Raw genomic sequence first — 21,532 nt, forward strand, 5'->3', positions numbered from 1 at the left:
CGTACTTCTTCATTACACAAAGGAAAAAACCTCAACCAATTTCTAAAGACTGTTGACATCCAGTGGAAGCGGTAGGAACTGCAAGAAGGTCAATTGGAAATCTGGATTCCCAATGAAACCCCATTAAAAAGAGTTTGACCTCAAAAAAGAAAATCTGAATGGTTTGTCCTCGGGGTTTCGCCTGCTATATAAGTTATGTTATACTCACAGACATGATTCAAACAGTTTTAGAAACTTCCGAGTGTTTTCTATCCAAATCTACTAATAATATGCATATCTTATCTTCTGGGGATGAGTAGCTGGCAGTTGAATTTGGGTATGCTTTTCATCCAAACGTGAAAATGCTGCCCCCTATCCTAGAGATGTTTTAATTTCATTCAGGCTGTTTTGAAGTTGATACAACTGGCTATGATAGCTGAGGTTCATAGCTAGGTTCTGAACTAATATGTATACCAAACGTTTGGGTCCATACACAGATCGGCTAGATATCTAGCTACACATCCATAGGCATACAGGTATTTTAATCATCCACTGCACAATAAGCAAGAACATTCTTGCTAGTTAGATTCTATACATCCACTGTTTCACAAAACGACCGCCTGGTTTTCTGGTTGTTTCAGGAGTCCCTAAAAACAACCAGAAGTACAATTTTATACTCATGTCACAACAGACATAAAGCTAGCCAGCTAGCTGATGTTAGCTAGTCAGCTAGCTGGCTAAATCACGATTTTTGTAAATTAACTTTATGATAAAAATCGTTTGTTTCTACATTAACTAACATTCCTGTCAACTGTACATGTTTTTGCACGATTCGTTATGACGTTATAATCCCTTACATTTGCTTCCATCCTAGCATTTCTGTCCGCCATCTTTGATCCAGTTCAGTTCTGTGTAGGTGTACCACTCTCTCCAAGTATTTCTGTCCGCCATCTTTGATCCAGTTCAGTTCTGTGTAGGGGTTACCCCTCTCTTCTAGTATTTCTGTCCGCCATATTTGATCCAGTTCAGTTCTGTGTAGATGTACCACTCTCTCCTGGTATTTCTGTCCGCCATCTTTGATCCAGTTCAGTTCTGTGTAGGTGTACCCCTCTCCTAGTATTTCTGTCCGCCATCTTTGCTGAAGAAAGTCTAACAGTCACTAGCGCAGCAGCAGCCCCCCCGCCCTAATGCCGGCACGTTAAGAAGTTTAAGATGCGATGGAACGGTTGACGAAAATAAGAAATCACATAAAAAATATGTTGACTGACAATGATTTATTCAGGGGGGGCTAATTAATATTTTAGGACTAGCTACGTCCCTGATTCCTACCCTTTAACTTTTTGTCTGAAAATTAAATTTACATTTTACTCAACTGCGTTGCCCACTCCAGTCAGCAAATGGCGGTCTGCGACTTTAAGGCAATGCTGCTAGTGTGACGTATAATCTAGTGGACGGGTCGCTTCTTTCAACGGCAGCAACAGTTATTCAGCCACCTCGGTAGCTTGCTAGACAAAATAGACGAACCAATAAAGCTTTTTAGACGCTTAAGTGTATATTAGCCACTGTATTTTAAACCCACTTCTGTCGTCTAGTTAGTTATCCCTTTTAATTTCATATTTACGGTTTTGTTTTTATTAGTCATCTAAAGGGGCTGGTTAAGTTAGCATTAGCCTAGCTAGCTAACATCTCCAACCATGAGGTCACTAAGCTACTCTCTTGTTAATGAAGAGGAGGTCTGCTGGACGGAGAAAGAAGCTCTCGTCAAAGAGGAGAAGGAAGAGGAGGGTATCACAGTAAAACAAGAAGTAGAGGGTGAGGTTGTTACAGTGAAAAAAGAAGATAAAGACGTTACAGTGAAAGAAGACGCGTTCAGATTGAAAGAGGATGTTACAGTAAAAGACGAGGAAGAGGATGGGGAGATGACTGTCACATCGAAAAAGGAGGAGGAGGAAACTGGATTTCTGGGCTCGGTTTCCCAAACGCATCTTAAGGCATCCAATGGTTCTAACGATGAACGGGCCCTGGTTAACACAAGTAAGTACTGCCTTAAAAACAGAGGCACAAACTCTGCAGTTGTTGAACTGATGTTTTATTTTTTTTATGTCACCTTTATTTATTTAACCAGGTAGGCTAGTTGAGAACAAGATCTCATTTACAACTGCGACCTGGCCAAGATGTGTGACACAGACAACAACACAGAGTTACACATGGAATAAACAATAAAAAGCCAATAACACAATAAACAAGTCAATGACACAGTAGAAAAAAAGAAAGTGTATATATATAGTGTGTGCAAAAGGCATGAGGAGGTAGGCAATAAATAGGCCATAGTAACAAAGAATTACAATTTAGCAGATTAACACTTGAGTGATAAATGAGCAGATGATGATGTGCAAGTAGAGATACTGTTGTGCAAAAGAGCAGAAAAATAAATAAAAACAGTTTGGGGATGAGGTAGGTAGCGTGGGTGGGCTATTTACAGATGGACTATGTACAGCTGCAGCGATCGGTTAGCTGCTCAGATAGCTGATGTTTAGAGGTGGTGAGGGAAATAAGTCTCCAGCTTCAGCGATTTTTGAAATTTGTTCCAGTCACTGGCAGCAGAGAACTGGAAGGATGTGTGGTGTTAAAGGCGAAATCTGCAATTACTACATCCATATTTTGATTTTATTATTATTTATTTATAGCCATTGATTCTTGAAGAACATAACACGTGCCTCATGAGCTTAGTTCAACTGTTGTACCCCATCAGAACCCCAAATAAGCTTTTTTACTCCAATGTTTAGAAACAATGTAAATCAACACTGTATAGCCTCAAAACATAGTTACAACTATAATGTTGATATCATGGATGGTCAGTCCTTGTATCCATATGTCTGTCTATGAATTTGAAAGTAGTTACATTTCTCCAGCACCATCCATTGTCTTATTAGCAAAACAGTCGTGGACTTAAAGCTTTGTTATTGGTTGATTGATTGTTGTGTGGCTTTTTTAAAGGGGACACCTAGTATTTAAACAGCAACAAAATGGCTGCCCATAGACTTGGTTTGGTAAACAGCTGAGGGATGGGGGCTGGAGAAATGTAACCACTCCCAAATTCATAGAGAAAGCTATTGTATCAACCGTAATCCAACACCTAGTGACCTCGTCAAGAAGTTCAGACATCTTGGTGTAACAGTTATAAGGTGTTGACTTGACAGTCGCTGGACCCAGGTTTGAGTTCAGCTCAGGGTAAACCCCTGAATTCACTACACTATGAATACAAGGACTGGCCATCCATGAGGTCAAAATTATAGTTTAACCAGATTTCGAGGCTATATAGTATATTCTAGAATTCATCCATGATGTCATAATGATAGTTTAACCAGGTTTCTAGGCTATATAGTATATTCTAGAATTCATCCATGATTTCATAATGATAGTATAACCAGGTTTCTAGGATATATAGTATATTCTAGAATTCATCCATGATGTCATAATTATAGTTCAACCAGGTTTCTAGGCTATATAGTACACTGCTCAAAATAATAAAGGGAACACTTAAACAACACAATGTAACTCCATTTGTGCACATTTGTGGCCTGCTGGAGGTCATTTTGCAGGGCTCTGGCAGTCTTCCTCCTTGCACAAAGGCGGAGGTAGCGGTCCTGCTGCTGGGTTGTTGCCCTCCTACGGCCTCCTCCACGTCTCCTGATGTACTGGCCTGTCTCCTGGTAGCGCCTCCATGCTCTGGACACTACGCTGACAGACACAGCAAACCTTTTTGCCACAGCTCGCATTGATGTGCCATCCTGGATGAGCTGCACTACCTGAGCCACTTGTGTGGGTTGTAGACTCCGTCTCATGCTACCACTAGAGTGAGAGCACCGCCAGCATTCAAAAGTGACCAAAACATCAGCCAGGAAGCATAGGAACTGAGAAGTTGTCTGTGGTCACCACCTGCAGAATCACTCCTTTTTTGGGGGTGTCTTGCTAATTGCCTATAATTTCCACCTTTTGTCTATTCCATTTGCACAACAGCATGTGAAATTTATTGTCAATCAGTGTTGCTTCCTAATTGGACAGTTTGATTTCACAGAAGTGTGATTGACTTGGAGTTACATTGTGTAGTTTAAGTGTTCCCTTTATTTTTTTGAGCAGTGTATATTCTAGAATTCATCCATGATGTCATAATGATAGTTTAACCAGGATTTTAGACTATATAGTATATTCTAGAATTGCCAATGTAGATTTCCTGTGGGGTTCAAATTGTTAGAGCTGTTGATAATTCATTGTATAATATTCAGCCAAATCATTTTCATGCCATTACATCAATATAGCCTAACCAGTTGAGAAGAAACTCTTCCCAAACCACCTCCTTCTGCTGGCCTTCGTAAATTCTGACATTGCTGGTAATCGGCTACACAAGCAGTCAGCAACCTACATTTGGAGTGCGAAGTTATCTTACCATTTCTACTGATCTGGTGCCAGTTATGATTCTCATATTCACATTTTACTGGAGCAGTTTAATTTCATTGATAATAGTATTCCAAAATCATTGTCTGTGATTAATCTACATTCTATCTAAATCTAAATGAAAATTATACAAATCTAAAAGTAACTTTTATTGCCATTGCCAACTATGTAAAAAATTGCCTACATAAAGCCATCAAATAAAAACATTGAAAATAAATATCCTGTAAATCACATGGCCTGTCTACAACGAACTTGAAACATTGTTTAAAATAATTCTGGGTTCTCGGTTTCTCGCGCCAGTGAGTTCGAGACAGACACAGTTGTCGGCTATTTGTGAAAGGGATAAGAAGTAATCAGGTATTTTACGACATTTCCACTGGATCAGCGCATTACGTTTTTCCCTTTTGTGCCGGGTGGTTATCGAAAGGGCGGGAGCTGGAAATGTCTTTCAAATACTTTGAGGAACTATTCTCATTTGCAATTGATTTTGATTAGACTTTGTTTACTTGCTGTTTGAGGTGAAGAGAAATTTGCTTTGAGAAGCTCCTCAGCTCATTGGTGGTGGTGTGTTAAGACAATCAGAAATACTATGACATCCCCAAATTGGCACATTTATAGGCCTACATTTGGGCTCGGGCCAGGTAGACTAGTCCTACTTCTATATGCGTAGTAGGTCTATGTTGTTAGGTTAAGTTAGGGGTCCTACAGTAGGTCTAATTTGTTGTTGTTGTTATGGGTCCTACAGTAGGTCTATGTTGTTGTTAGGGGTCCCACAGTAGATCTATGTTGTTGGGTGAAGTTATGGGTCCTATACTAGGTCTATGTTAGATGAAGTTAGGGGTCCTACAGTAGGTCTATGTTGTTGTTAGGGGAAGTTTTGTGCCAATTTGGCAAACACTTAGTGTACAAACCCTCATTAATATTTAACCTGAATTAATAATTAACCTTAATAACTTGAATAACTCAATCATCGATGTTACTACTAATGTGAAAACAAGACAAAATATGACTATTCTTGCTCATTTTGTGGGCCTTTAACCATCTGTCTGACTTTGTTATTCACGCAGGAGAGAGATGTGACTGTCGTGGATCCTCTAGGGAGCCTCAACAACCTCATGATGCTGACAAGGCAGAGAAGAGTCTCTCCACATTAGAACACCTCAAGAAATACCAGCAGAGACCCACAGGGAAGAGAACTCACTGCTGCTCTGACTGTGGGAAGAGATTCACCTCATCAACGGGCATTAAAATTCATCAGAGAATCCACACAGGAGAGAAATCTTTTAGCTGTACTCAATGTGGAAAGAGTTTTACTCAATCAGCCAGCCTGATATCACACCAGAGAACACACACAGGAGAGAAACCTTATAGCTGTGATGAATGTGGGAAGAGTTATGTTACATCTAGCAGTCTGACTAAACACCGGAGAACACACACAGGAGAGAAATCTTATAGCTGTGCTCAATGTGGGAAGAGTTTTACTCGTTCAACCAGACTGACATCACACCGTAGAACACACACAGGAGAGAAATCTTATAGCTGTGCTCAATGTGGGAAGAGTTTTACTAAGTCTAGCTGTCTGACTAGACACCAGAGAACACACACAGGAGAGAAGCCTTTTAGCTGTAATCAATGTGGGAAGAGGTTTACTCGTTCATCCAGCCTGACATCACACCATAGAACACACACAGGAGAGAAACCTTATAGCTGTGATGAATGTGGGAAGAGATTTGTTACATCTAACAGTCTGACTAAACACCGGAGAACACACACAGGAGAGAAATCTTATAGCTGTGCTCAATGTGGGAAGAGCTTTACTGAGTCTAGCTGTCTGACTAGACACCAGAGAACACACACAGGAGAGAAGCCTTTTAGCTGTAATCAATGTGGGAAGAGGTTTACTCAGTCAACCAGCCTGAAATCACATCGTAGAACACACACAGGAGAGAAACCTTATAGCTGTGCTCAATGTGGGAAGAGTTTTACTCGTTCATCCAGCCTGACATCACACCGTAGAACACACACAGGAGAGAAATCTTATAGCTGTGATGAATGTGGGAAGAGATTTGTTACATCTAACAGTCTGACTAAACACCGGAGAACACACACAGGAGAGAAATCTTATAGCTGTGCTCAATGTGGGAAGAGCTTTACTGAGTCTAGCTGTCTGACTAGACACCAGAGAACACACACAGGAGAGAAGCCTTTTAGCTGTAATCAATGTGGGAAGAGGTTTACTCAGTCAACCAGCCTGAGTTCACACCGTAGAACACACACAGGAGAGAAACCTTATAGCTGTGCTCAATGTGGGAAGAGTTTTACTCGTTCAACCAGACTGACATCACACCGTAGAATACACACAGGAGAGAAATCTTATAGCTGTGCTCAATGTGGGAAAAGCTTTACTGAGTCTAGCTGTCTGACTAGACACCAGAAAACACACACAGGAGAGAAGCCTTTTAGCTGTAATCAATGTGGGAAGAGTTTTACTCAGTCAACCAGACTGATATCACACCAGAGAAAACACACACAGGAGAGAAATCTTATAGCTGTGCTCAATGTGGGAAGAGTTTTACTAAGTCTAGCAAGCGGACTACAAACCAAATAACACATACAGGAGAGAAATCTCAGCTGTGATCAGTGTGACCAGAGATAATCTGATAAAATACCTCTGATCAAACATCAGAAAATACATACATGAAGGACAGAAAACTTATAGCTGTGATCAATGTGGGAAGAGTTTTGTTCGATCTGGCCATTTGACATTGCACCAGAGAACACACACAGGAGAGAAATCGTATAGCTGTGGTCAATGTGGGAAGAGTTTTGGTCAATCTAGCGATCTGACAGTGCACCAGAGAACACACACAGGAGAGAAATCTCATAGCTGTGACCAGAGATAATCTGATAAAAGATCTCTGATCAAATATCAGAAAAGACATACATGAAGGAGTTGTTTCATGATATCAGTGAATTAATGTCACAATGTAGAATGTTTTGACATTGTAGGAAGAGTATTTTAATGATGTCAAAATGTAGAATGTTTTAACATTGTAGTAGGAGTATTTTAATAATGTCACAATGTAGAACTCTGAACGTTTGCCCCTGTTCTATTGATTTCAGCATGATATGGATGCTCACGGAAAAATCCAGGCTCTGAATTGAAAGAGTACTATTTATGAGATTTAACAAAAAGTGACTAACAAAAAGAGTTGTGTTACACTTACCACATTGGTGACCCACTTGAATCAAAATGAAACACTTCGAAATGTAGCGAGCTGTTTTCTACAAATTGTCCTCTAACCAGTGATGTACACATTATTCCCAGATTCCGTGTGGTTTTTGAGCTGTTAGTTTTAACAGGACGTGCAACCTCATCTCCCTCCTCTCGCACAAATGATTTTACCGATGAGTTATGACAAATAAGTGTTGTGTTCCTTTGTTTAGCGACCCTTAAATTGAAATGCATCACTCCAAAATGTAGCTGACTGTCTTCTGCAGGTTGTCCTCTAACCAGTGAGGTAAAATATATCTCCCATTTCCATGTGTTTTGTTTAGTTGTGTTAGTTTCAACAGCACGTACAACCTGATTACCCCCCTAATCGATATCAGTGATTTATTGCCGCTTGTCAAAACAACAGCGTTTCTGGTGCTCGTGCAGTTTATAGGGTGCTTGTTTTAAAAAATGCAAGTAATGTGATTATTGTGGCAGATGTTTGTGTATACAGCCCATTTTATGTTTAGGTTTTAATATATCACAAACTGTTTCTGCATATTGGTTATTGATTAAACTGTGTACAAACTGTGTTTTAACATTGGGCTATCCCACCTAGCAAAATGTAATTGAAAATAAGACTATGCAACCAAATATTTAATATTTACATTTCATGTAACATTTAGTAATCATATTGTAACCAACTGACTATTTTTGGGTACAATTATATTGACATTGTTGCCCTGCTTTTAGAATATCAGGATTCATTCTCAGATGTGCCAACCCAAATGTACTAGAGCATGTGGTAACGACAACTTGGTAGCTGATTGTTTCAAGGATGGGCAGTCAAAATATTTGTGTTGTGCATTTAACCAGTGTGTTACCATGGATCACAATTTATTTTGACACGTTTTTCCGTTTGGAGATGAGTTTTATCTCTTATTCTTATCTGTATTTTTTTTTCACCTGCACTGTCGGTTGGGCTCGTCAGTAAGCATTTCACTGTTAGGTCTACACATCTATTCAGCGAATGTGACTAATACAATTTGATTTGAGTTTTGTTTGCGCTCATTCCAAGTGGACGAGAGTCCTAGAAGCTAGTGAGTTTTAGGATTCTATAGAAAGAAAAAGGAGAAAAAATTATACCATTGTATATTATTATTTAGAAATACATGTTTTTTTCTTGTTTTAATTGTTGACAGCCAGTAGACACCATGTTTATATTGTAGAAGGTGAAGCATTGTAGTTGATTATGTGAAATGGAAGTTGTTTTCTAGTCAGTTGTTCAACTGAAATGTGTCTTTGGCACACCGATTGGTGTCACCCCGTTAGTCAGTATGTGTAACACCTGTGCTGGCTTGTCCATCTCATTAGTGGGAAGGTGTTTCACCTGAGCTGGTCCAGGTTCTATTTAAGAGTGTCTGGCCCAGTGCTCCAGTTGTCTTGATAGATGTGGAGAGTCAACACCTTTAGTTGCTCCACCTTTTTGGTTTGCTTCCTGTCTGTAAGTTTGGTGTAGGTTTTTCTTTTGTTTGCTACTTGGGCAGATTTAGTGGGTCTTATGGTGGGTGTCTTATGTCCCAGTTGTTGTTACTAGTCAACTTTCAGTGCCCCTCCTAAAAAAAACTGCTTATATTTTGGGTTAGATATTGCGTCCAATTAATATTTGAATCAATAGAATTTCCTTAGAATGCTCATTAGTCTTTCTGTTTTTTATCCTCTTATGTTGTGTACTAAATATACTAATAAATATTCTGTTTATTTTCATGGTTTTTTAATGTGAAGCCATTGTGTTGCATCCATGTCTAAAATGTGCTGTATAAATAAAGCCTCATTTGATTTCAACATATTGTAAAACAAATTAACCCAATGACCGACCAATCAACAGACTCTTGGTCCATCTTAGTATGAAAAACAGATCAATCCCACTTTTCCAGCCTGCTGAAGGAGTGGTAAACCCCCCCCCCCCCCCCCCCCCCCCCCCCCCCCCGCTCTACCAGGGGCTTGAGGTAGTCTCCCACAGCTCTGCTTATGTCATGTTCTGTGGCCTTGCCGTTCCATTTCTTGACTGCCCCTGCAACACAGAAAGAAACACATTTAATCATATTATATAAAACACTCGAAGTAATGGATATTGAGCATCTACATCTAATATCAAAGAACAAATGAATGTGCCTGAGGGGAAATTAACTTTCATACAGCCAAAAGGGGGAGAAATTACACCAATATCTGTGGACAATTTGCACTAATGTAAATAAACATGGATGATGGAACATATTACCTTTTGCTGACGTGATGAACCGCTAAGGGGACATACATATTTATCATCTAAATCATGTGTGACCTCTCAACTCTCTGGCAGTAGAAGTGTTCTTCCTAACCAGTCCCTCAACAGCTCTCTGACTGAGCTCCACCCTCACTGGGTCTTCAGAGGAGAGGAAGGCTGAAGAGGGATGGAAGAATGAATGGATCAGTCAGTCAAAGTGTAGAGCTGCTGTCTATGCTGTCTGACAAAATCACTATTTTAGTAGTTCATTAAAGTAAATAAGGCTTTATGATTGCTGAATACCAACTATCAATCACTTAGATCATGTATTTCCAGGTAGAGATACATCATTGGGATGTCCCTAGCCCGTTGAAATTGACATTTAAAATGGTTAACCTCTACTTCCTCAGAAACCCGGGTCCGGGAGCACCCCCACCAGTAAAAAAGCTGACTAGCATAGGCTAGCATAGCGTCACAAGTAAATAGTAGTATCTAAATATCATTAAATCACAAGTCCAAGACACCAGATGAAAGATACACATCTTGGTAATCAAGCCATCATTTCTGATTTTTAAAATGTTTTACAGGGAAGACACAATATGTAAATCTATTAGCTAACCACGTTAGCAAAAGACAACACTTTTCTTACTCCATTTTTTTTCCATCATAAATTCGGACAAATAAAGATATAAATAGCCACTAACTAAGAAACAACCTCATCAGATGACAGTCTGATAACATATTCATTGTATAGCATATGTTTTGTTAGAAAGATGTGCATATTTCAGGTATAAATCATAGTTTACCATTGCAGCCACCATCCCAACTCTCCCCTAAGTGACTAGAATAACTACAGAGACCATCGTGTATTAGCTAATTACTCATCATAAAACATTTCTTAAAAATACACAGCGTACAGCAGATGAAAGACACAGATCTTGTGAATATAGCCAATATTTCAGATTTTCTAAGTGTTTTACAGCGAAAACACAATATAGCGTTATACACTGCTCAAAAAAATAAAGGGAACACTTAAACAACACAATGTAACTCCAAGTCAATCACACTTCTGTGAAATCAAACTGTCCACTTAGGAAGCAACACTGATTGACAATAAATTTCACATGCTGTTGTGCAAATGGAATAGACAAAAGGTGGAAATTATAGGCAATTAGCAAGACACCCCCCAAAACAGGAGTGATTCTGCAGGTGGTGACCACAGACCACTTCTCAGTTCCTATGCTTCCTGGCTGATATTTTGGTCACTTTTGAATGCTGGCGGTGCTCTCACTCCGTAGGAGGGCAACAACCCAGCAGCAGGACCGCTACCTCCGCCTTAGTGCAAGGAGGTGCACTGCCAGCGCCCTGCAAAATGACCTCCAGCAGGCCACAAATGTGCATGTGTCTGCTCAAACGGTCAGAAACAGACTCCATGAGGGTGGTATGAGGGCCCGGCGTCCACAGGTGGGGGTTGTGCTTACAGCCCAACACCGTGCAGGACGTTTGGCATTTGCCAGAGAACACCAAGATTGGCAAATTCGCCACTGGCGCCCTGTGCTCTTCACAGATGAAAGCAGGTTCACACTGAGCACATGAGTACATGTGACAGACGTGACAGAGTCTGGAGACGCGTGGAGAACGTTCTGCTGCCTGCAACATCCTCCAGCATGACTGGTTTGGCGATGGGTCAGTCATGGTGTGGGGTGGCATTTCTTTGTTGGGCCGCGCAGCCCTCCATGTGCTCGCCCGAGGTAGCCTGACTGCCATTAGGTACCGAGATGAGATCCTCAGACCCCTTGTGAGACCATATGCTGACACATGCACATTTGTGGCCTGCTGGAGGTCATTTTGCAGGGCTCTGGCAGTGCACCTCCTTGCACTAAGGCGGAGGTACCGGTCCTGCTGCTGGGTTGTTGCCCTCCTACGGCCTCCTCCACGTCTCCTGATGTACTGGCCTGTCTCCTGGTAGCGCCTGCATGCTCTGGACACTACGCTGACAGACACAGCAAACCTTTTTGCCACAGCTCGCATCCCATCCTGGATGAACTGCACTACCTGAGCCACTTGTGTGGGTTGTAGACTCCGTCTCATGCTACCACTAGAGTGAGAGCACCGCCAGCATTCAAAAGTGACCAAAACATTAGCCAGGAAGCATAGGAACTGAGAAGTGGTCTGTGGTCACCACCTGCAGAATCACTCCTGTTTTGAGGGGTGTCTTGCTAATTGCCTATAATTTCCACCTTTTGTCTATTCCATTTGCACAACAGCATGTGAAATTTATTGTCAATCAGTGTTGCTTCCTAAGTAGACAGTTTGATTTCACAGAAGTGTGATTGACTTGGAGTTACATTGTGTTGTTTAAGTGTTCCCTTTATTTTTTTGAGCAGTGTAGTAGCTTACCACAATAGCAAACATCACAACTGCATTGATTCAAGGCAAAAAGAGCGATAAAGTATAAACCACCAAAATATATTAATTTATTCACTAACCTTTTCAGAATTCTTCAGATGACAGTCCTGTAACATCATATTACACAAGGAATATAGAGTTTGTTCGAAAATGTGCATATTTAGCAGCACAAATCGTACTTATACAATATGAATAGTGTCCAAATAGTCACGCAATCTGTCCTGCGCCATCTTGGAAAGGCACCTATTCTTATCGAAAACTATTCATAAACTTGACTAAAAAAATACAGGTTGGACAGCAATTGAAAGACAAATTAGTTCTTAATGCAATTGCTGAATTACATTTTTAAAATTAACGTTACTGCGCAATACAGGGTGCGATAACGCAAGGCTACACTGCAAGAAATGGCGTCTTATGCATTTTACTTTTTTCAACAGAGCAACGAATTATCAGCATAAATAGTTCTTACTTTTCGATGAACTCCCATCAGAATCTTGGGATAGGTGTCCTTTGTCCAAAATAATCGTTGCTAGGTTGTATTATGTCGTCTTCCATGTTGCAATTAGCAGTAAACATTAGCTTGAGAGAGAGAGCTACCCAACTTCCTACAGCGCCAAGAAAATAAATACCTGAAAATCGCAATATACTGACATAAACTGATATAATTTGGTTCAAAATAACAACATTATGATGTCTTTAAAGCCTATATCGAATAAAAAAAGAGCCGGATATAACTAGAAGCTAAAACGGGAGCTTCTAAAACGACATTCCAAGGTCCTCGGTGTGTCAGCGCAGAGAATCAAAAGGAAGGGCACATCGATTCCAATCAATTTATAGACTTCCTGAACTGCGTAGAGACTCCATTTCAAGGCCCTCTGTTCGCTGACACCCAGGGGAAGGCGTATGCAGTGTATCTCAACCAATAGAAGACAGGCAAAGTTATACACAGGTTTGGGAACAGGTTTGGAAAAATCTGCATTCTCAACTCCACATAGGGAAATTGCTCTAAGTCCAGTTCTGATTCACTTACAGACATACTTCAAACGGTTTTAGAAACTAGAGAGTGTTTTCTATCCAATAGTAATAATAATATGCATATTGTACGAGCAAGAATTGAGTACGAGGCAGTTTAATTTGGAAACATCAAGAAAAAAATAGTGCTAACAGCTCCCCCTATTGACAAGAAGTTTTAAGGTAAGGGTTAGGGTTTAGAGTAGGGATGTCCCAAGGATCCCGGATAGCATTGACCATCGTGCATTCTTCTGTCTCTTACATAGCAGGTGTAAAATAAACAGGCAAGACAAGTAGACACGCAGTGCATTATGGTCATTGTAGTTTAAAAAATTGCATCTAATTATGCCAATCTGTATGTGGGGTTGTTAGAGAAGAATGTGATTGTCAGCCCTAACAATTCATTCTAGCACCTCATCAGGCTCTGAAAAAGGCTTCATTGATGACGTGTTCCTTCTATTCCAGGTCACAGCAGAGGAACTTCATCGATTCCACTCCATCAATACAAGCAGTGAACATCTGAAATTCACCCTCACCTTTGATGCACATGAAACAAGTTATCTGGACATTTTGATTTAGTGGGAGAAGAGTGGCTTTAGCACAGAGCTATACAGGAAGCCGACGGACAGGAATTCCCTGTTACGCGGAGACAGCTTCCACCCTACACCCCTAAAAAAGAGCCTCCCCATCAGCCAATAAAGTTGCATACACAGGATTTGTAGTACACAGAGTGACTATGACAAACAAGCCGACTGTCTGGATGAGCGTTTCAGACAGCGGGGTTACCCAGAGGAATGGCTGGATGAGCGTTTCAGAAAGCGGGGTTACCCAGAGGAATGGCTGGATGAGTGTTTCAGACAGCGGGGTTAACCAGAGGAATGGCTGGATGAGTGTTTCAGACAGCGGGGTTACCCAGAGGAATGTCTGGATGAGAGTTTCAGACAGCGGGGTTACCCAGAGGAATGGCTGGATGAGCGTTTCAGACAGCGGGGTTACCCAGAGGAATGGCTGGGTGAGTGTTTCAGACAGCGGGGTTACCCAGAGGAATGGCTGGATGAGTGTTTCAGACAGCGGGGTTACCCAGAGGAATGGCTGGATGAGTGTTTCAGACAGGGGGGTTACCCAGAGGAATGGCTGGATGAGAGTTTCAGACAGCAGGGTTACCCAGAGGAATGACTGGATGAGTGTTTCAGACAGCGGGGTTACCCAGAGGAATGTCTGGATGAGTGTTTCAGACAGAGGGGTTACCCAGAGGACTGTCTGGATGAGTGTTTCAGACAGAGGGGTTACCCAGAGGACTGTCTAGATGAGCGTTTCAGACAGCGGGGTTACCCAGAGGAATGTCTGGATGAGTGTTTCAGACAGAGGGGTTACCCAGAGGACTGTCTGGATGAGTGTTTCAGACAGCGGGGTTACCCAGAGGAATGGCTGGAGGAGTGTTTCAGACAGCGGGGTTACCCAGAGGAATGGCTGGATGAGAGTTTCAGACAGCAGGGTTACCCAGAGGAATGGCTGGATGAGTGTTTCAGACAGCGGGGTTACCCAGAGGAATGGCTGGATGAGTGTTTCAGACAGCGGGGTTACCCAGAGGAATGGCTGGATGAGAGTTTCAGACAGCGGGGTTACCCAGAGGAATGGCTGCTTGACGCAAGGAATCGTTATATAAATACAGTGATGGAAAAAGTACCCAATTGTCATACTTAAGTAAAGAAAACATTTAAAATTTAAATGTATAAAATTTTATTTACAACAGAAACAGAAATGTTTGTACTTATAGGTAACCAAATCGTGGCTACAACTAAGTTACTAAGTCTTTAGCCACACTGTGTTGTTACACTGGTGAGTAAAAACTCATGCTTCCTACACTTTAACTTGTTGTCTGAAAATAAAATATACATTTTACTCAACTGCGTCCAGTCAGCAGATGGACTAGATGCGGCTTAGGCCGCCCATTGTGACTCAGTCAAGAATTCAGCAGAGCAAGTTTGTATGAAGGTCTGGTTATTTAATGGGTACATAGTTCAATATTAATATCCTCGAAAACGCTCTGGTGACAAACTTTGCTGCCCTGTTTCCAATTGTCCACATGGCTGGGAGAACCTATTCAAGTCAGTAAGTAAATAGACTGAAAATGAAAAAAATGTTTTAAAAAAAACAATGTATTATTAGCCAATTACAGTGCAGGCTAACTCAAATGAGCTGCCAACTTCACATTCTGTATAGATAGCTAGCTAAGTGAATTAAATATCATCAGCTACCTAACTTCATATTAGCTAGCTATCTTGATGTATTTATCACTGTAAAAAACAAACTCCAAATGAATTTGTAGGTAGCTAGCTAACAGCCATGGAGGAGGGTGAAAGGATAGCAGCCCCAACTGTCAGTGAGAGAGGAGGCTATTCTGGATAGGGCAGGTACTTTTGTGTAGTTCCAGTCCCTAGAAGTGAAGATGGAGATAATAGTAACATAATATTCAGTGTGGTGTAATTTGAATGTAATGAAGTCTGTTTCTTATGAGGTTTTCTGTCCTCAGATAAAGAGCGCTATGAAAGCCAGTCTACATATGAATAGGTCCCAATGAAGAGCAGTGGTTCTCAGTCCTGGGGACTCAAATAGAGGACCATAGTTGTTTTTGCCTCAGCACTACACAGCTGATTCAAATGATCAACTCATCATCAAGCTTGAAGTGGTATTTATGTATTCATTTGTGATGCTATCCTTGATATGATCCTGGTATTGTCACATGCTACACATGTACATATGTGTGCCCATGCATCTATCAATCCAATGTTATCATGATTTGTTATCAGGGATATTATACTTTAGTAATCCACAATGACCTGGTGATGTAAAAGTCTAATAATTACATTGTCTTCCATATTCCTACAGATACCTTGTAACTTGAGATTCCTTCAAAACGATTGTCTACAGTTAACGTGTAGGGCACTGCAAGGTTGGGTGACCAGGGTCATCTGGGACTGCCTCCTGGAGAAATTCAGGTGTGTGAAGGCTACCTGTGTCCTGCGTAACTTCATGAGGATGGACTTGAGGACCAGGAGGGGATCTGCAGCTCGCCGCCGTGTCCCAGAGGAGGAGTCTGCTGCTCTGCAGGATGTTTCAAGGATGGGGTCCAACAACGCAGCAAGAGACAATCCGTGTACAGGAGATCTTCACCTCCTACTTCTTCAAAGAGGGTGCTGTTCCCTGGCAACACCATAGACTACACTATGCACAACCAAAGGCTCTTTTAATAAGAGCCCATTCACATTGCAATAAGAGTATTCTTCCATTTACTTAGCTATGTCAACTGCAGTTATTCAATTCAATTTCTCTCCCTTTGGTTTCTACTTCTCAGGTGAGGGTGCTGTTTAGGTAAGGTCTGTGCAAAAACAAAACAGGCTGTTTTAAATCCCCCATATTGAAAAAATGTGGAACAATTAGTCACCCTATAACGCACACCTACACACTCAGGTAGTGGGCCACTCATGTACACACTCATGTATCTGCTTGATGGATTGTGTTGTGCAGTAAGCAGGCTCAGGTGTATAACTGTGGCTCCTTCCACCTTCAAAGAATAGGCAAGAGGGCCAACCATTGAGAATAGTAAGACACTTCATTATTTCTATAACAACGCTATATTGTTTGTCCTCATGGGTCCGTTCATGTTTTTCAGCATAAAGTACTCTGCAGCCACTTAGTGTGGTGTGGACACCAGGTGAGGCCACAAACAGATTCCTGTTGAACACTGTCACTTTAACTACCTTATTTTCTCAATAACATTCTTTCTCCTTCACTTCATCCCTCCTCTTTTCCCTAAATCCTCTAGGTTATATCAGCTGTGTCGGTGAACCCCTCCTGGATCTGAACTGGCTACATAGAGGGCACATCATGATCAGAGGTGAGGGGTCACTTGGTCAGGTCAAATGGGAGTATTATTAAAGAGATGCTTTACATTGAAATACAGATAGATGTAGTAGTCCCAGAGTTAATGATCCAAGGTCAGTTTATATTATACAGGAAGTATTAATAAAGAGATGCTTTACATTGAAATACAGATAGAGATGCAGTAGTCTCAGAGTTAATGATCCCAGGTCAGTTTATATTATACAGGAAGTATTATTAAAGAGATGCTTTACATTGAAATACAGATAGATGCAGTAGTGCCAGAGTTAATGATCCAAGGTCAGTTTATATTATACAGGAAGTATTAATAAAGAGATGCTTTACATTGAAATACAGACAGAGATGCAGTAGTCCCAGAGTTAATGATCCAAGGTCAGTTTTGCATTTCACCACCTGTGTCACGTTCCTGACCTATTTATGTTAGTTTGTTATGTGTGTTAGTTGGTCATGACGTGAGGTTGGGTGGGCATTCTATGTTTTCTGTTTCTGTGTTAGTTTTGGGTTGCCTGGTATGGCTCTTAATTAGAGGCAGGTGTTTGGCGTTCCTCTAATTAAGAGTCATATTTAGGTAGGCGTTGTCACAGTGTTCGTTGTGGGTGATTGTCTTCCGTGTCTGTGTAATTGTTTGTACCATACGGGACTGTTACGGTTTGTTCGGTTTGTGTAGTCTAATTGTCCTATTCGTGCGTTCTTCTTGTTTTATGTAAGTTCGTCGTATAGGTCTGTCTTCACCGTTTTGTTGTTTTGTTAGTTTATACAAGTTCGTGTCTTTGTTAAATAAATATGTGTTCAAACTTCGCTGCGCCTTGGTTCCCTCAATACTCCTCCTTTTCGGTCGAAGAGGAGGAGGACCACCGTTACAGAATCACCTACCAATCCAGAGCCAAGCAGCGGAGTAAATGGAGTAAGGGACAGGAAAAGAAGGAGGAATGGACTTGGGACGATATATTGGACGGGAAAGGTTGCTACACATGGGAGGAGATCCTGGCTGGTAGGGATCGCCTCCCATGGGAACAGCTGGAGGCACTGAGGAGAGCAGAGGCTACCGGAGAGAGGAACCGGAGTTATGAGGGAACGCGTCTGGCACGGAAGCCCAAAAAGCCCGTGAGTAACACCCAAAAATTTCTTGGGGGGGCTAAGAGGTAGTGGGCCAAGGGCAGGTAGGAGACCTGCGCCCACTTCCCAGGCTTACCGTGGAGAGCGGGAGTACGGGCAGGCGCCGTGTTACGCAGTAGAGCGCACGGTGTCTCCTGTACGAGTGCATAGCCCAGTGCGGGTTATTCCACCTCCCCGCACTGGTCGGGCGACTGGGAGCATTCAACCAGGTAAGGTTGGGCAGGCTCAATGCTCAAGAGAGCCAGTACGCCTCCACGGTCCGGTATTTCCGGCGCCACCTCCCCGCCCCAGCCTAGTACCTACAGTGCCTACACTACGCACTAGGCTACCAGTGCGTCTCCTGAGCCCTGTTCCTCCTCCACGCACTCTCCCTGTAGTGAGTGTATCCAGTTCGGTGCCTCCAGTTCCGGCACCACGCACTAAGCCTCCTGTGCGTCTCCAGAGCCCTGTACACACTGTTTCTTCTCCCCCTACTAATCCTGATGTGCTTGTCCTCAGCCCGGTGTCACCAGTGCCGGTACCACGCACCAGGTATAGAGTGGTCTTTGAGAGTACAGTGTGCCCTGTCCCTGCTCCCCGCACTAGTATGAAGGTGCGTGTCCTTAGCCTGGTGCCTCCAGTTCCGGCACCACGCACCAGGTCTACAGTGCGCCTTATCCGGCCAGAGCCATCCGTCTCACCAGCGCCATCTGAGCCATCCGTCTCCCCAGCGCCATCTGAGCCATCTGTCTCCCCAGCGCCATCTGAGCCATCCGTCTCCCCAGCGCCGTCTGAGCCATCCGTCTGCAATGAGCCTGCAAAGCCGCCCGTCTGCCATGAGCCTGCAAAGCCGCCCGTCTGCCATGAGCCTACAGAGCCGTCCGCCAGACAGGAGCCGCTAGAGCCGCCCGCCAGACAGGAGCCGCTAGAGCCGCCCGTCAGACAGGAGCCGCTAGAGCCACCCGTCAGACAGGATCTGCCAGAGCCGCCAACCAGACAGGATCTGCCAGAGCCGCCAACCAGACAGGATCTGCCAGAGCCGCCAACCAGACAGGATCTGCCAGAGCCGCCAACCAGACAGGATCTGCCAGAGCCGCCAACCAGACAGGATCTGCCAGAGCCGCCAACCAGACAGGATCTGCCAGAGCCGCCAACCAGACAGGATCTGCCAGAGCCGCCAACCAGACAGGATCTGCCAGAGCCGCCAACCAGACAGGATCTGCCAGAGCCGCCAACCAGACAGGATCTGCCAGAGAGCCATGAGCGTCGAGAGCCGTCAGCCTGCCATGAGCGTCGAGAGCCGTCAGCCAGCCATGAGCGTCGAGAGCCGTCAGCCTGCCATGAGCGTCGAGAGCCGTCAGCCAGCCATGAGCGTCGAGAGCCGTCAGCCAGCCATGAGCGTCGAGAGCCGTCAGCCAGCCATGAGCGTCGAGAGCCGTCAGCCTGCCATGAGCGTCGAGAGCCGTCAGCCTGCCATGAGCGTCCAGATTCGTCAGTCAGCCATGAGCTGCCCTTCAGCCTGAAACGGCTATATACCCAGAACTGCCCATCAGTCCAGAGCTGTCTCTCTGTCCGGAGCTGCCTTTCAGTCCGGAGTTGCCCCTCTATCATTATCTCCCTCTCTATCTTGATCTACCTCTATATTCTTATCTATCCCTCTGTCTTGATCTATCTCTCTGTCCCGGTGCTGTCCCTATCAGTGATGTTACTAAGAAGATTTTGTGGGGGTAAAAGGAGGGTGGACATTCTTAGGGGGAGATGGAGGCTAGGATGGATTATGGTGGGGTGGGGACCTCGCCCGGAGCCTGAGCCACCACCGTGGTTAGATGCCCACCCAGACCCTCCCCTAGACTTTGTGCTGGTGCGCCCGGAGTTCGCACCTTATGGGGGGGGGTTATGTCACGTTCCTGACCTATTTATGTTAGTTTGTTATGTGTGTTAGTTGGTCAGGACGTGAGGTTGGGTGGGCATTCTATGTTTTCTGTTTCTGTGTTGGTTTTGGGTTGCCTGGTATGGCTCTTAATTAGAGGCAGGTGTTTGGCGTTCCTCTAATTAAGAGTCATATTTAGGTAGGCGTTGTCACAGTGTTCGTTGTGGGTGATTGTCTTCCGTGTCTGTGTAATTGTTTGCACCATACGGGACTGTTACAGTTTGTTCGGTTTGTGTAGTCTAATTGTCCTATTCGTGCGTTCTTCGTGTTTTATGTAAGTTCGTCGTATAGGTCTGTCTTCACCGTTTTGTTAGTTTATACAAGTTCGTGTCTTTGTTAAATAAATATGTGTTCAAACTTCGCTGCGCCTTGGTTCCCTCAATACTCCTCCTTTTCGGTCGAAGAGGAGGAGGACCGCCGTTACATCCTGATTGATGACTAACAATGTCAGAATAAAAAATAAAACCACAAGGCTTAAACATGCTCTCTCTCTCCATCTGTCTCTCGTCTGCAGATATGTTTTGATGTGAGAGGATGCCAACCGCTAGTCCCATCATCACCACCTCACCCTCTTTTAAGATAACCTTTGGGCCGGCGTGAGACACTTATGTAATTGTGATGAACTGAGAGAATATTTATGTAGCACTGTGATTCATTAATCATGTGTTGCCTTCCCTGCTCCTACGTGCTTACCTCTTTCCCTTTCTGTCTTTTACACCTCTCCCGCCACCTCTTTCTTCCTCTGTTTTTATAATGCACAACAGATATGCATTGAAGTACAGATTGAAACTTGTATTTATCACACTTGAATAATGAGCTTTTCAATAAAGCGTTTCACATTCTCTATTGGTTGAAATTAAGTGTAATTTGATGAAATACTACACCTATCCTGTGTTTATCAGATCAATGCAGATGAAGGGCATTAGATATTGAGATGAACCGGTGTTAGAGTATTTACATGATGCATAGGGAGTGTAGTGTTCTGTTTTTTAACATTATATTTCTGTATATATGAATTAACTAGTTAAATCCTGTTTCTAGTCTATTAGTTACAATGTGTAACCATTGATGTCTCAGGACCAAGATTGGTAAACACTGTTGAAGTGTATAATTCTAATACATACATGCAGACACAGTCATTCAAAGACTGGAATTTGATACTCCTGGTATTGGATATGACTGAAAAATAATCTCAAAGACATTCATACCTAAACTGCACCTTTATTTGCCAAGGTAGAGTACATGATCAGTGAATATATTAAATGTACAG

At 42.8% G+C, this 21,532-nt stretch overlaps 1 long non-coding RNA gene and 1 pseudogene across 1 annotated transcript; both read left to right on the forward strand.

Annotated features, from left to right (window-relative positions):
* The first annotated feature begins 1,440 nt into the window (after positions 1 to 1,440).
* LOC129838982 (zinc finger protein 883-like) lies at positions 1,441 to 9,493 on the forward strand (annotated as a pseudogene).
* Positions 9,494 to 16,910: 7,417 nt separating this feature from the next.
* On the forward strand, positions 16,911 to 21,104 carry LOC129839024 (uncharacterized). Its single transcript, XR_008756968.1, has 3 exons — positions 16,911 to 17,049; positions 17,161 to 17,232; positions 20,777 to 21,104. It is a non-coding gene; the product is annotated as an uncharacterized LOC129839024 (long non-coding RNA).
* The last annotated feature ends 428 nt before the right edge of the window (positions 21,105 to 21,532 follow it).

This window comes from Salvelinus fontinalis, chromosome 40 (genome assembly GCF_029448725.1).
Source record: "Salvelinus fontinalis isolate EN_2023a chromosome 40, ASM2944872v1, whole genome shotgun sequence".
In the NCBI taxonomy this organism is placed as follows: Eukaryota; Metazoa; Chordata; class Actinopteri; order Salmoniformes; family Salmonidae; genus Salvelinus; species Salvelinus fontinalis.